Below are 10,034 nucleotides of genomic sequence, written 5' to 3' on the forward strand. Positions count from 1 at the left end.
GGAAGTCACATGACACTGGTAACACGTAATGAGTTCTAGAAAGATCGGGGAACATCGCGAATAATCCAGTATTTGCTAGACGCCATCTATTCTTGTATACAAGTGCGCCAGTCAATTAATCGGGATAGAATTGCAGACAGGCAGAGATAGAGACGAACAATTGAGTTAAGCGCGGTAAAGTGCGTGAATCGTTCGTTGTGAATTATAGCGTGTGTTTAAGTGTGGAAATTAAGTGTATTGCAAAGTTGTACTGAGAAAGAATAAACTAGTTTTATTTAAGAAAGGACTTGTATCGCTGAAGTTTTTGGAAGGATTTTTTATGGGAAAATAACAAACGACCAGAGACGTAACAATATAATACAACACAGTTAACTCTTTATACTCTTCTAATTATCCATTTATAAAAAGATTTAATATGAATTACTTAACATTACAGGTTTAAAGCTTTATATACAAAAGTGTTTCTAATATTATGTTCTCAGGATTTATTTAATTGTTTGTTAATCCCATTGAAACATGAGTGTGGTCGTAAACTCGAGATATCACGAGATCTACCATTGTAGGACACTGCTGTCGATATCCTTTTACAACGTAGTGTATTGCAGCAAAACCATACATTAGCAGAACAGGTATTATCTACTTTAAAATGACAAAGAAACAAAGGCACCTAGAAAAGAGATCAACTTAACGGTTTTGTTGAAAACGTGTTGTGTGAAAACTGCATATATTCAGGTTAATTGATAAATTTATAATAACGGTATGTTGTATATAAGAAGGTAGAAAACTAATACTATGTTCATATACCACATATTTAAATTGGGCTTCAGTAAAATTTTTGTATGTTATTTTACTATTTTTTTTTATCAAGAGCAGCCATGTAGATGATGGATGCTGCTGAATAGATCCCCCTTCTCTGGCTTTGATCAGCAGCTCTAAATTAGGAATGGCTATGCTTGAACCTTGGGACTCTGACTTGACAATCTAGTTCTTGTGTCACATATGGTGTGGTTAAATTTGAAAATATCACATATCTGAAAGGTTAGACATAAATAACAACACTAATGTGTGTATGTGTGTTCTGTCAAAAAGAAACACGCCTCTTTTTTTTTACTTTTTTTTTTTAAGCCAATTGGTGTGTCTCCGTTTTATTGCTTTATTAGGTACAATTGAGGACTAAATCTATGGGCATACTTCGCATATCAATATCATATAGTGTAGAGATTTTTGGTAACAAAAATAGTATCGTGAAAACAAAAAAATATTTTATAGTAGTTAATATGTAAATGAAATTGTGATTTGTGTAAACAATGTGTCACATTATTGGATTTTCAAGAGCAGTATCGTATTTCAAATGGGAACTTTTATAAATGTTACAGACTACAGTTATATAAATCTTATAGGGTTTTTGAAAAGTTAGTTTACATGGAATGAATGTAGGTCTTAAAAACAAATTATGCAATCAAGAACTTGATTTTGTGTGGGCTAATCAAAAACAATAACTAAAACATGTAATACTTTAGTTTGTATTGATATATAATTTTCAAGTGTCACGACTAATGGCGCTGTTGTGAATAGTTGCTGACGATTTCCGGTAAACACAAGGAGCGCTAGTGTTTTAAATTACATTTTGAGAAAGTATCGCTAGAGAGAACGTGTGAAATTGGTTAGAAGATAAAAATATTTGTATTATAAAGTTTGTAATTTTTTGTTATCTAATAATGATCAAACGAATAAATGAGGAATTTTCTTTTCGCGTGAATATACTGCTGCATACTCTAAATAATTAATAATATTAATAGTAATAACACCGAGCAACAGTATAATTACTGACTATTTTTCAATCTTATGCGCGCATTGTACAAATTTATAGTTGATGCTCAATACTATAGTAACGTAAAACTTAGTTTATAAACGTCGAGACACAAGGTATGATTTTTACAATAATACATTCATATAGGAAGTTACGGTTGTACATGTTTTAGATTGTAGGATTTTATGGTATAATATATTAATATTTGTAAAATAGATTTTTACATTAATTTTCAATAATTCGAGAATTTTATTGTTTATCAAACTGTTATTGTTAATGACCAAAAATAAAGAAACGTAAAATTATCTTAGTATGAAAGGATAATAAAATGACAATAATTATATTTGTGACAAAGACGTTCCTGCAGTAATTGTGTTTATAACGTCGCTGTAACACTAACAGCTTAATAGTAAAATGTTAATAGTACAAAGTTTGCTATATTATTTATGAAGAGAAAATTTCTGACATCTTTTTAAGTGATGTAGGAATTCGGATTGATACTGTATTAAGCTCATGATTACCACTAGTTATAACTAGCTATTCATATTAAAACAAAATAGAAATAATTTTGCTAAACTTAATGGAAAGAACAAGTTTGGTTCAATGTTTCAAAGTTTTTAAATATTGGATTCCAATTTCCAATAACATTGACATTGTTTCATTAGATATTATTCAAACGGATTTACAACAGACAGTTTGACCAATTCATAAACGTATTTAACTTCAGAATATAATTACAGTGGTGCCACTTCTCAGAGAAAGCAATAAGCTTAAGTTCATAAATCCCTCTCTTTATACTTAAAATATTTTAACGTAACTTGGTAATTATCTCTGGTATCTTTTCAGTGTGTTACTCGACTTACTGTTAATATCTTTTCTGAAGTAAGGGTCAAAACTGCACATATTATAAATGAGGCTTACAACTTACAAGAGACTTAAGTTATATAACTTATAAGACAATAGTAATCCAAATTTTGTATATCAGAGAAAACTACTCATTTCACCGAATTTTTAATATTTGACAGAAAGTTGCATGCTTTCATTAGTAATTAGGCTTAGTTTTCTTTACCATGACTGTAATTTGTCTATGGTGCAAGTCCTTTATAATTTATTTTATGTAACTTGGTTGAAAATTGCATTATTTTGCACTTCTCAATATTAAAAGCCAGTTCCACATTTGAACCTACTCATCAAGTATCCATGTTATTTTCAATTTAAAAATAATACTGTGGTAAAAAAAATGTAAAGTTGATAATGCATGAAAATTCCTTTGTAAAACTGTGCTGAACATTGTTTATTAAATGTTAACTTTCAAGCTGCTTTACTAGTGTTCCTTGACAGTAGCTTTATATGTATAGCTAACATTTAAACAGTGTGATCTGATCTATTAGGTTTTTTTTTCATGGGTAAAGAAACAAGTAAAAAGAAAGTTGTGTAATACTTAACATGATTTTTCCATTTAAGGTTCCTGTTTCCAAAAGAATCAATATCATCCTTTCTTTAACTCCTTTAACACATGTGATATAGAAATTTTTGTAGTTAAACATAAATTAATTTTCTATTCCTAGGCATTCTAGTTAATTAAGGTGTACATTGTAACATTTTGTTTTAACTTTAGAATTTCTAGAAAATAACTATTATATTAGATTATTTAGAAAGTTATTTTGAACATTTGCATCTAATATGTAATACTCAATATAGTTATCAAAAATATTTTCAGTATGTTACAATTTACAAATGTATTTGACTTTTTTGGCAGGGATTGTTTTCTAAATAGGGCACTCTGGTATTTGTTACATATCATTACTTCTACAATGTTTATACCCAAGGTACTGCACAAAAGGTTAATTAGCAAGTTAAGTTCTTGGGGAATTAATGGAAGAATTAAGTGGATAGAAAACTGATTTGGTGGTAAAAAGTATAGTTTGGTGATGAATGGTGTTTTCCAGCATATATAAATTTGATGTGCAGGGTTCTTCAGAATCAAATTATGGGTTCACCTTTTTTTTTTGTTAGTGATTTGAATGGCTTCTTGGACATTGGTTTTCTAAATTTGCAGAGGATAATAAAATGCATGGAAAACAGTTTGTTTTTGGTAGAATTGTAAACTTGTGGGATGGGTTTCTTGATGATGAGGTATGCATTGCTAAATTCTTTCAGATGTGGATGGTTAAATTTAGGCTGGTTTGGTGTATTGCTTGTTATTTTAGTTGAGGAATGAGTAACAGTAATGAGCCAAATGGCCTTATGCCATCTGATTTGCTTGTTTTTTTTTATTTGCTTCCTATGGGCCTTTTGTTTGTCCCTCATTAAAAAAATAATATAGAAATCTAGTATGATTTGGAAATCAAGAACCATTTATTTGTAACTATTACTGTTTTAAAGTTGAAAAAGTTTCCTATGTACTAGTGGAAGAAGTCTTTACATTAAGTTGCTAGAGTTAGGTGCTTTTGTAATGGGCAGTGCCCTTAGGGTTAGTCATTGGAGCTTTGACTATACTGCTGATTACACAAAATTTATTTAGTTGAGGATTGCAGTGGTGAGTGGAGCTCACAAGTTGCTAACGCGAGGTAATTTACAGTTAGACTAAAGAAACGGATTCTGATACTGTCATTGAACAAAATACATCAACATTTATTAGGTCTTTCCACATAGTATACACTTTTAATATCAACAGTTAAACATTTACTAAACCGCTAGTTTTTTAACAATTCTAACTTTCACTTAAACACTTTCAGTTAAACACTATTAACCAATACATATAGAATATTTCTCTCTATTATAAGCATTAACTTCCTTTAGTAAACTACATTAATTGAACAAGAGAGATAGAAATTCTATCCTTACAACAAGGTTGGACTGGTATACCTTTGGAGGTTGGAAATTTTTATATTCATGGTTACTTGGAAATCTTGATTCTTCCTGGGGAACCTAATTCGTCCTGGAGAGAACTTGACTTTTAGCTCCAGACACAAGTTTTTATACTGTATTTTTTTTGTATCTTTTCAAAATTTTCAAATAGTATTCCCGACTACCCACAAGTAGTCCTGACACTTTATTGACTAATTTCTGCAACTCATCGAGCATTTCCAAAACAAGAACCAAAACTCTCAAGTAACTGATTGCTGTGATGGTGAGTGCCCCAGTTGGCTTTTCACTTATACTACTACATCAGGCTGAAGTAACAAATCTTACATCAAAGTGCCGATTTGAGATACTTTCATAAACTTTTTTGTAGCCTTTACTGTGCTACTAACTCGGAGTCAGTAACTTATCGTTGTCAACCTCGTGACTAGCATTTTTCTCAGCTTCCTCGTTGTAACTTCATTTTTTATAACTTAACTCGTGATTCTCAATACTAACTAACCAGCTAACTAGTTCTTGACCAAATTTTGTAATACAGGCATCCTTTATTTATGTCATTTCTTCACGTATGTGCACCACACTCAGAAACGTAAATTTCTTTAGTTTCTTTCTTAAACATAAAGACTGAAGCAGTTGTAAAATTCCCTCAGAAACATCCAATTGCTTCACTTTAGTGGCAATTAACATCTTAGATGGTATTACCAATACTGAGTTTTGGTTAAATGAAGATGTTTTTTGAAGGTGTTAAGGTATTTTGAAGAGGCTATGTTAATAAGAGGGATAGTTGTAATTGTTTTATTAAATGAGCTTAAAGCTTATGAGAGTAATTCTGTCATTGAGATTGAAAAAAATGTGTTTAGATTTAAGCTCCTGAAAGAGAGGGGAAAAAGATGCGTAGGAGAATGTTCACCTGATCAAGTGGTAGACATTGATAAAAATATATAATGCTTTTAATACAGATAGGTTTATTATTTTAGGGAATTTAAAGGGATTAGTTCAAGTCTTTTACACAAGGATGTGGTGGAATGATTTGTTCAACATTTGAAAGATTCTACTAAGTAAGATGCTATTTTATACTTTGTTCTTAGTAGGACATGATTGAAAATTATTTGTGCAAGAATATTTGAATACTAACAATCATAACATTACAGTATTACCTATGATTCTTTTATTAGAATCAGATGTGGAATTAATAAGAGCTGTGCTTGAAATGTTAGAAAATATATCTTCTAAAAACTTCAAGATGTTTGAAGAAATAAAGGTTGAGTGCTTAAACAACAGGGGATACTTTCTTACCAAATGTTTATATTTCAACCAAAAAGAAATTAAATTCATGAAAACTGTCAAGCTAAGTACATGAAGTTTACTTTAAAGATAGAGAATATTAAAATTTATAGAAATAAAAAGTCAAAAAGTTATTGTGAGGTTAATAGGGATTATTAAAATTCCTTTGCTCAAAATATTAAATGTGACTTGAAGAATATTTATGCTAATGTTAATTATAAAATACGGAGCTGAGGTTAATATTGTGGATGAAAGAAATGTTTTTTTTTTTACTCTTGAAGATGAAGAGATTTCCAAACTGGCTAATTTGGTTAAGAGTGGGGATGAGTTTGACCATAAATTCTATGTATCCTGAATAAATTGATGTTTTAAAAAAGGATGTGAAACTTTTTCAGAATAAAACTTATGGCTCAGATGAATTTTATCCAAAAGCCTTGAAGAAGCTTAGAAAATAGTTAGTGGGTACTTTTAACTGTGATTTTTTTGTTAAATGTCCCTTGACACCTGCAAAATTCCCGATAATTCTAAAAAAAGTCTAGGGAGAATCTGGAAACTGTAGGCCTAATTAGTTTAACATATGTTGTTAAGGTTTTGGAATCTGTTGTCTGAAGTAATGTAGAAAGGCACTTCAACCAATCATCATTCATAATTTTTACAACCAATTCCCAACACAATTACATAAATCAGAAGATGTTTTTGGATTATCTTTTGAATAGACAGTGCAATTGCTTTTGTGAATTAATTGTAGATCATGGACATGGCTCTTCGGTATCACTTATAATTGGACAATTCATGTCTGAGAGGAAGATGTTCAAGGAACTGTGGCTGCTGATTTTGGAGTACTTTAAAGTAAAATTTCTAACTTACATAATTAAATACTAAACTAACAGTGTAAGAAAATATATCCCAAGTAAGTGACAGGCTATACTCCAATAACATAATTTCAGGGCCAATGTCTTGTTGATCTTCTTCAGTAAAATTGCTTTATTGGTGTTGTGAGAAGCAGTAGATGGTTTCATCAAGCTATGAGAGCCTACATCACCCCACAGACAGTGAAAAATAGATTATATATTGCCAATCACTTATTACTTTCTCACACTATCAAGATATTGTAATGTCAGACCGTATCTAGTACAATGCTGTCAGTATCATCTCATAAGATAAAGATGTCACTGGTATTCAATTCTATTTACAGACAAGTACAGGTACTTACTTTGCTGATTTAAGATGCTCCTCATGTATGAAGTTAGTATGGACATAACATGTACAGGACAGAATCTAGGGTGGCTTTCTGAAAATGTGGAAGGTATTTACAGAAGTTTTCTTTTTATATGACAGGGAGAAGCTCTTCCGCCTAAACTCAATCTTTTCCCACCCCTAATTGTTTGCAAATTTGAGGTTTTTAATTGCATATGATAATTGTTGGTGCAAAAAGGGTAGGTACTCTTAAAACTGTACTATTTTAGACATACTGCATCTTCAGCATTGATTGATGTGCACCACATCAGACATCAAACAGCCCCACTCACTGAAAAAAAATTCACAAAGGAAAATATATCTGCTATGATAAAAAGTTGAATGCTGTTAATTTTACCATGGAACCCAATGTCATTTTCATGGACACTAATTCTCATCCCCACTATCATCACTATGTACTTTGAACATTAACCAATAGTGAGAATAAACTGGCCAACTTGTGTTTGAGCTGATCTTCATAGAACACGTATGAAATCAGTTTCAGAGACATATTTCATACCTGCCTTAACAAATACATGTACACAACACACTGGAAAACCATGTTCTTTCTGTGTACTTGAACATATCTACATTTTCTTTTACTCATAAACATTATTTCTTTTATATTACTGTACAGTGTAAATTACATCAGAAACATGTAATACACTGTAATATTATGTTGACCCATATTACAGTAATTTCACAAAAGTAGCATTACATGGCCATAAGCTCTTGATCTAGAGGCATGTACAGTGTATGCAGCAGTGTTATAGTTTTGTGATACCTGCTAAGGCTGGTTGTATTAATTATTAAGTTAGAAACAATCTGAGAACAATGATTTTTTGATTAATGTAACCCATGGTGTTGTGCAGACGCTTTCATAATAAGAGTAGTGAAATGTCTGAGGGTGATATGAAGGATTTCCATTGTTTAAGGACTGCTAAAATAAAATTAGACAAAAAAAATGTAAATAAAATAAAGTAGTAATTCTAAAAATAAACAGTAATTAAAAAATCCTGTTACATAAGCTAGGATTAATGGTTCAAATTTTGTCACTAGTGGACAGCAGATTTTACTTTTGCATTACTTTAGTTTGAGAATTATGTTTTGGTAACTTGTAAAATACATGCCAATAAAATTTTGTCTGTTATGTTTGCTTAAGAAACTAGAGATGTGTAAACATATAAAATTTCCCTGAATAATAAAGTTAATTTGGTAAAAAATAAAGACAGTTTTGCCATCATGAATTTTTTTGAAAAATAAAAAGTGCCATATCATATTTTCTTTCAGAATTTATTATGTCTGGAAGGATCTTATATGATAACTGATGTGAACAAGGTATTGAGCACAGTATGTCTTTTAATTGCCTGGTTGTATTTTTTTTTTTTTACAAGTATGTCTAAAATGCCACAGTTTTAAAGGTATGAAATATTTTCTTCAACCAAAAGTTATGATCGAGAAATCCTTAAATTTACAGAAAATTTAGGAAAGAAGTATTAAGTTTTGTGGAAATTGAAATCTTCCCCTTTATGATATGGAAATAAAAGCCATGCATATGAAGAATTTAGTAATGGCTCACTTCCTAGGTTTATTTGGTTTGCTGTAACTACATAAGCTTAGGAAGTAGGTGTGCTGCAGTTTTAAAATTAGAGTTTGCATTTTTGCCAAAAAGGATGTTGTAAAAACTTTTACATTTTTTGTTGATAGCTTGAATAATGACTAGATCCTCTACTTTATTAGTAATTCACAAATTTTTTGTGATACAGTGCATTTTCATATATCAAAGTATTTAAGGAAATATTTGTTCATTAGGTTAATCTTATTGGTGGAATCAGTATTTATGTCGGGGGACAACCTTCTAGAAGATTAGTGCTTTGGTAAGACTTGGTGATTGTGCCAGGTTGTAAACTATTAGGAGGAGGTACATTAAATTATATTTTTTTCTGATTGAGTCAGTCTCTGTGTAATCCTTCAGAGTTCACTTGCAGCATATTACTTAAATATATAAAATGTAGATTCTCATAAATTGATTGACTCAAAGTATGCATTAATATGATGTTATACCATTATATTCTTACAAGTACAGGACTGCCTGAGAGGGGCATTTTGCCCTGGGCCCTCATAATACAAGTTATTGTGTAATAAAAACTGAAAAATAGAGAGAAGTGGGCCACAAATAATTTTGTGATGCAAAACAAAGAATAGGAGAAATCTATGACTCCCTAAAATATAAAATATTTTTTAAACGTCTTGACAATTAGCATTCAGAGAAATCTATGACTCCCTAAAATATAAAATATTTTTTAAACGTCTTGACAATTAGCATTCAGTGAGGTACCAGTATGTAGGTACTCTTTTATTCAATTTTATAAAGTTAGCATTACTGAAAATGTTAATTAATTTACTAATGTTCAAAACAATTTCATATAGTATATGCGTGGTCCCTGTTTTAAATTTACCCTGGGCCCTATCTAATCTCTGGGTGGCCTTGTACAAGCACTTAAAAATGTATATTGCTCAACTTTTGCTTTTAGAAGTTTATAAGGTTTTGATATAGTCTTTTGCTTTAAATTATTGATAATAACAATAATAATAATAATAACTTAAAATGATTCACTTGTAAGAAAGAAGAATAAACCAAAAGGTCAATTTACTTTACAAGTACAACCTTTTCTCAATGAACGGATTCTAAGAAGATGGTGTCATGTCTCTGTTCGTTTGTTAATTTCCAGTATAAATTCTTTTCGAGGAACTTCAGCGATACAAATCCTTTCTTAAATAAAATTAATATTCTTTCTCGATACAACTTTGTAATACACAGAATTTCTACACTCACTAC

At 30.6% G+C, this 10,034-nt stretch overlaps 1 protein-coding gene across 3 annotated transcripts in view; it reads left to right on the plus strand.

The window, feature by feature from the left end:
* The first annotated feature begins 1,658 nt into the window (after window positions 1–1,658).
* LOC106471564 (transcription factor Dp-1-like) overlaps window positions 1,659–10,034 on the plus strand; it is a 61,050-nt gene continuing 52,674 nt past the window's right edge. For 2 of the 3 annotated variants that reach the window (XM_022400178.1, XM_022400179.1), the window contains exon 1: window positions 1,659–1,926. The gene's annotated coding sequence lies outside the window, so the exon portion shown is untranslated. The remainder of the gene's footprint in view (window positions 1,927–10,034) is intronic. The other variant, XM_013932168.2, reaches the window with a different exon arrangement.

The sequence above is a fragment of the Limulus polyphemus genome, unplaced genomic scaffold, assembly GCF_000517525.1.
Source record: "Limulus polyphemus unplaced genomic scaffold, Limulus_polyphemus-2.1.2 Scaffold4702, whole genome shotgun sequence".
Classification (NCBI taxonomy): domain Eukaryota; kingdom Metazoa; phylum Arthropoda; class Merostomata; order Xiphosura; family Limulidae; genus Limulus; species Limulus polyphemus.